Here is a 6,923-nt window from a genome sequence, read left to right on the forward strand (position 1 = left end):
CTGAAATACATTTTGTGTGAAAAAAAGTTAAATGTTCATTTTTATTTAAACATTCCAAAAATTCCTGTGAAACACCTGAAGGGTTAATAAACTTCTTGAATGTGGTTTTGAGTACCTTGAGGGGTGCAGTTTTTAGAATGGTGTCACACTTGGGTATTTTCTATCATATAGACCCCTCAAAATGACTTCAAATGAGATGTGGTCCCTAAAAAAAAATGGTGTTGTAAAAATGAGAAATTTCTGGTCAACTTTTAACCCTTATAACTCCGTCACAAAAAAAAATTTTGGTTCCAAAATTGTGCTGATGTAAAGTAGACATGTGGGAAATGTTACTTATTAAGTATTTTGCATGACATATGTCTGTGATTTAAGGGCATAAAAATTAAAAGTTGGAAAATTGCGAAATTTTCAAAATTTTCGCCAAATATTCGTTTTTTTCACAAATAAACGCAACTTATATCGAAGAAATTTTACCACTATCATGAAGTACGATATGTCACGAGAAAACAATGTCAGAATCGCCAAGATCCGTTGAAGCGTTCCAGAGTTATAACCTCATAAAGGGACAGTGGTCAGAATTGTAAAAATTGGCCCGGTCATTAACGTGCAAACCACCCTTGGGGGTGAAGGGGTTAATGTGTGACGGCTGCCAATCCTAAAAATCCGCTAAAAAACCCGCTATAAAAGTAAATCAAACCCCCCTTCATCACCCCCTTAGTTAGGGAAAAATAATATAATTTTAAAAAAATTTATTTATTTCCATTTTACCATTAGGGTTAGGCTTAGGGTTAGGGTTGGGGCTAAAGTTAGGGTTAGGGTTAGGGTTGGGGCTAAAGTTAGTGTTGGGGCTAAAGTTAGGGTTGGGGCTAAAGTTAGGGTTAGGGTTGGAGCTAAAGTTAGGATTGGAGCTAAAGTTAGGCTTTGGATTACATTTATGGTTGTGATTAGGGTTAGGGGTGTGGTTAGGGTTATGGTTGAGATTAGGGTTAGGGGTGTGTTTGGGTTAGGGTTTCAGTTAGAATTGGGGGGTTTACACTGTTTAGACACATCAGGGGCTCTCCAAATGCGACATGGGGTCCAATCTCAATCCTAGCCAATTCTGCGTTTAAAAAGTAAAACAGTGCTCCTTCCCTTCCGAGCTCACCGGTGTGCCTAAACAGGGGTTTACCCCAACATATGGGGTATCAGCGTACTCAGGACAAATTGGACAACAACTTTTGGGGTCCAATTTCTCCTGTTACCCTTGGGAAAAAAACAAAACCGGGGGATAAAAAAAAAATTTTGTGGAAAAAAAAAGGATTTTTTATTTTCATGGCTCTGTGTTATAAACTGTAGTGAAACACTTGGGGGTGCAAAGTTCTCACAACACTTCTAGATAAGTTCCTTGGGGGGTCTAGTTTCCAATATGGGGTCACTTGTGGGGGGTTTCTACTGTTTAGTTACATCAGGTGCTCTGCAAATACAACGTGACAACTGCCGAGCAATCCATCTAAGCCTGCATTCCAAACGGCGCTCCTTCCCTTCCGAGCTCTGTCATGCACCCAAACGATGGTTCCCCCCACATATGGGGTATCAGCATACTCGGGACACATTGGACAACAACTATTGTGGTCCAATTTCTCCTGTTACCCTTGGGAAAATACAAAACTGGGGGCTAAAATATAATTTGTGTGGTAAAAATGGTTTTTTTTTATTTCACGGCTCTGCGTTATAAACTGTAGTGAAACACTTGAGGGGTTCAAAGCTCTCACAACACATCTAGATGAGTTCCTTGGGCGGTCTAGTTTCCAAGATGGGGTCACTTGTGGGGAGTTTCTACTGTTTAGGTACATTAGGAGCTCTGCAAACGCAATGTGATGCCTGCAGACCATTCCATCTAAGTCTGCATTCCAAACGGCGCTCCTTCCCTTCCGAGCTCTGCCATGCATCCAATCGGTGGTTCCCCCCACATATGGGGTATCAGCGTACTCAGGACAAATTCAACAACAACTTTTGGGGTCCAATTTTTCCTGTTACCCTTTGAAAAATACAAAGCTGGGGGCTAAAAAATAATTTTTGTGGAAAAAAAAGATTTGTTTATTTTCACAGCTCTGCGTTATAAACTGTAGTGAAACACTTGGGGGTTCAAAGCTCTCACAACACATCTAGATAAGTTCCTTAGGGGGTCTACTTTCCAAAATGGTGTCATTTGTGGGGGTTTCAATGTTTAGGCACATCAGGGGCTCTCCAAATGCAACATGGTGTCCCATCTCAATTCCAGTCAATTTTGCATTGAAAAGTCAAATGGCGCTCCTTCCCTTCCGAGCTCTGCCATGTGCCCAAACAGTGGTTTACCCCCACATATGGGGTATCAGCGTACTCAGGACAAATTGCACAACAACTTTTGGGGTCCAATGTCTTCTCTTACCCTTGGGAAATTAAAAAATTGGGATGAAAAGATCATTTTTGTGAAAAAATTTAATTTTATATTTTTACGGCTCTGCATTATAAACTTCTGTGAAGAAGTTGGTGGGTCAAGGTGCTTACCACACATCTAGATAAGTTCCTTAGGGGGTCTACTTTCCAAAATGGTGTCATTTGTGGGGGGTTTCAATGTTTAGGCACTTCAGGGGCTCTCCAAACACAACATGGCGTCTCATCTCAATTCCAGTCAATTTTGCATTGAAAAGTCAAATGGCGCTCCTTCCCTTCCGAGCTCTGCCATGCGCCCAAACAGTGGTTTACCCCTACATATGGGGTATCTGCATACTCAGGAAAAATTGTACAACAGCTTTTGGTGTCCATTTTCTACTGTTACTCTTGGTAAAATAAAACAAATTGGAGCTGATGTAAATTTTTTGTGAAAAAAAGTTAAATGTTCATTTTTTTTTAAACATTCCAACAATTCCTGTGAAACGCCTGAAGGGTTAATAAACTTCTTGAATGCCGTTTTGAGCACCTAGAGTGGTGCAATTTTTAGAATGTTGTCACACTTGGTTATTTTCAATCATATAGACCCCTCAAAATGACTTCAAATGTGACGTTGTCCCTAAAAAAAAATGGTGTTGTAAAAATGAGAAATTGCTGGTCAACTTTTAACCCTTATAACTCCCTAACAAAAAAAAAAAATGTTGGTTCCAAAATTGTGCTGATGTAAAGTAGACATGTGCGAAATGTTACTTATTAAGCATTTTGTGTGACATATCTCTGTAATTTAAGGGCATAAAATATTCAAAGTTGGAAAATTGCAAAATTTTCGAAATTTTCGCCAAATTTCCATTTTTTTCACAAATACACACAGGTAATATCAAATACATTTTACCACTATCATGAAGTCATGAAATCAATATGTCACGAGAAAATAATGTCAGAATCATCAGGATCCGTTGAAGCGTTCCAGAGTTATAACCTCACAAATGGACAGTGGTCAGTATTGTAAAAATTGGCCCGGTGATTAACGTGCAAACCACCCTTGGTGCTTAAGGGGTTAAAAACGGCATTTTGTGTTTACTTGTGTTATCTTTGTCTATTATTTAATTTTTGTTTGGTGATCTGAAACATTTTAGTGTGACAAACATGCAAAAGAACAGGAAATCAGGAAGGGGCAAACCCTTTTTCACACAACTGTATGTCCTACTTCAAGGGACACATAAAAAATACATATTATGCGAACATTTCACAGCTTTGAGTTCCTTCTACAAACATTAAGCACATACATAGTACACTGTATAACTGTATATTCAATGTAAATGTCATATTTATACAATGTTTTTTTTTCAAAACTGTAACATAGTCATTCAAAAGACTTAAGTGGTTGGGATTGCTATACGGTAGTAGAATTTTAGCTGAGCATTGGAAATCATCATTTTCATTTATTGGAGTCTCTCTACTGCACAACTTGAGTGGTTGCTTCAATCTAGGTCATCTTTGAAAACAGTTCCCTAGAGCTTAAAGATTCTTACCTGGTTATAGCTCGCCTGATTTATTCTTGATGATTTTGTGACTGAGCTCAAAAATCAGTTTTCCGAATTAAACTTAAGGTCAATATTAAATTGAAATAGATATAATTTTACCTAATAAATACAGTTTCCCACATTTATGTTTCTATAAATCTACTGAACAGAATGGTACAGTAACAGTAAGAAGTATGATTCATTTTCTTATTTTTGTCTTTTTTCTTCTTATTCTCACTTTGAGAACTGTTAGTTCATCTATAACCCAACAGTTGGTTTCAGGAGGTGATAAATGTGCTATATTAGCTTTATATAAAATACAGATCATCTGCTGTAAGTGTCCTAGAATTTGGGAATATCTTTCAGAAAGATTCTATGCTTCATGTTTATAGTTTACAACTTGGACTATTTATGTTAACATAGCAGTTAATTTTGGGGTGTTCCCAAATGCAAGGTCCTCTGTAAACTGTAGGTCTATGACACTACAGATAGATACAACTACTGCTGCATGTTACTGAGATGTATACAATAAGTTGCCAAAAAGACAGCACTTTCTTGACATTCATTTCTGATCCAGTTGTGGTTACCATCAATGGCACCCCTGAATATTAAGTAAGTATGCCTAAAATATCTCCTGAAAAAAATTATTGAAACTGATTGCGTAAACTTAATATTAGATACAGATAAGCATGGCACAAAAGTAATAGAATAAGAAATATAATAAAAAATATACACTGTTGAAAATAATGTCATGAAATAATTAATCCCTTCCTGACATGGCAATTTTTCATTTTTATGCTTTCATTTTTTCCTCCCCTTCTTCCAATAGCCATAACTTTCTATTTTACAGTGGGTACGGAAAGTATTCTGACCTCTTTACATTTTTCACTCTTTGTTTCATTGCAGCCATTTGGTAAGTTCAAAAAAGTTCATTTTTTTCTCTTTAATGTACACTCTGCACCCCATCTTGACTGAAAAAAACCCAGAAATGTAGAAATGTTTGCAAATTTAATAAAAAAGAAAAACTGAAATATCACATGGTCTTAAGTATTCAGACCCTTTGCTCAGACACTCGTATTTAAGTCACATGCTGCTCATTTCCTTGTGATCCTCCTTGAGATGGTTCTACTCCTTCACTGGAATCCAGCTGTGTTTAATTAAACTGATAGGACTTGATTTGGAAAGGTACACACCTTTCTATATAAGACCTCACAGCTCACAGTGCATGTCAGACCAAATAAGAATCATGAAGTCAAAAGAACTGGCCAAGGAGCTCAGAGACTGAATTGTGGCAAGGCACAGATCTGGCCAAGGTTACAAAAGAATTTCTGCAGTACTCGAGGTTCCTAAGAGCACAGTGGCCTCCATAATCCTTAAATGGAAGAAGTTTGGGACCACCAGAAGTCTTCCTAGACCTGGCCGCCCAGCCAAACAGTAATCGTGGGAGAAGAACCTTGGTGGGTGAGAGGGGTAGAGAAGAACCCCAAGATCACTGTGGCTGAGCTCCAGAGATGCAGTAGGGAGATGGGAGAAAGTTCCACAAAGTCAACTATCACTGCAGCCCTCCACTAGTCAGGCCTTTATGGTAGATAGGAATGCGGCCAAGTACAGAGATATCTTGGATGAAAACCTCTTCCAGAGTGCTCTGGACCTCAGACTTGGCTGAAGGTTCACCTTCCAACAAGACAATTACCCTAAGCACACAGATAAAATAACAAAGGAGTGGTTTCAGAACAACTCTGTGACCATTCTTGACTGGCCCAGCCAGAGCCCTGATCTAAACCCAATTGAACATCTCTGGAGAGACCCAAAAATGGCTGTCCACCAACGTTCATCATCCAATCTGACGGAACTGGAGAGGATCTGCAAGGAAGAATGGCAGGGGATCGCCAAATCCAGGTGTGAAAAACTTGTTGCATCATTCCCAAGAAGACTCCTGGCTGTACTAGCTCAAAAGGATGCTTCTACTCAATACTGAGCAAAGGGTCTGAATACTTATGACCATGTGATATTTCAGTTTTTCTTTTATAATAAATTAGCAAAAATTACTACATTTCTGTTTTTGTTCAGTCAAGATGGGGTGCAGAGTGTACATTAATGAGAAAAAAATGAACTTTTTTGAATTTACCAAATGGCTGCAATGAAACAGAGTGAAAAGTTTAAAGGGGTATGAATACTTTCCATACCCACTGTACCTCCACATAGTTTTATGATGGCTTATATTTAATAAAGCGAGTTGTTTTTTTGAATGACATCATACAATTTAATCATGGGATGCACTAGAAAATTGGGAGAAAATTTCAAGTGTGTCAAAATGACAAAAAAAACTGATTCTGCTATTGTTTTTTTTTTATTTATTTTTTTTACAGCCTTCATTATACTGCAAAATGATTCTCCAGGTTAGCATAAATATTGTTATATCAAACATGCATAGATTTTTAATAATTTTTTTAAATATTACTAAGTGGTGAAAAAAAGTTGCCATTTTCTGAGACATGCAATGTTTCCATTTTTTGGTCATGGGTGCTGTGTTATTAGTATATTTCCACGATCAGTAAACGCTGCAGGTTGGAGGCTGCTTACATTCACAGAGTCCAAGCCGCAGCAGCCAGATGTTACAGCATAGTGGATGGGGTTTCAAGAAATCCCATCTAAACTATGTGTGCACGGACGCCTCCGGCGTCCCTGCGGAGAAGGACAAGCGGCGCATCTTTCCAGACCGCCACATGTCTATTTATCTTGTGGAAACGCGAGTCTCTGCAAGATAAATGTCACCCATACAATGTATTGGACGTGGTGATTCCGCATGGTTCAATGAACACATGCGGAATCACCTGCGCTCAAAAGCCGGCAGCGCTTTGGATGGAGCTGCCATGTGCTGCGTCCAAGCGCTGCCAATCACTGACCATGGGGATGCAGCCTTATGGTTTTTTTTTTTGGTTTTTTTTTGTGCCCTGAGCTGATGTTTTTATTGATAGCTTTATGGGGTAC

This window comes from Ranitomeya variabilis, chromosome 1, assembly GCF_051348905.1.
Source record: "Ranitomeya variabilis isolate aRanVar5 chromosome 1, aRanVar5.hap1, whole genome shotgun sequence".
Taxonomy (NCBI): Eukaryota; Metazoa; Chordata; class Amphibia; order Anura; family Dendrobatidae; genus Ranitomeya; species Ranitomeya variabilis.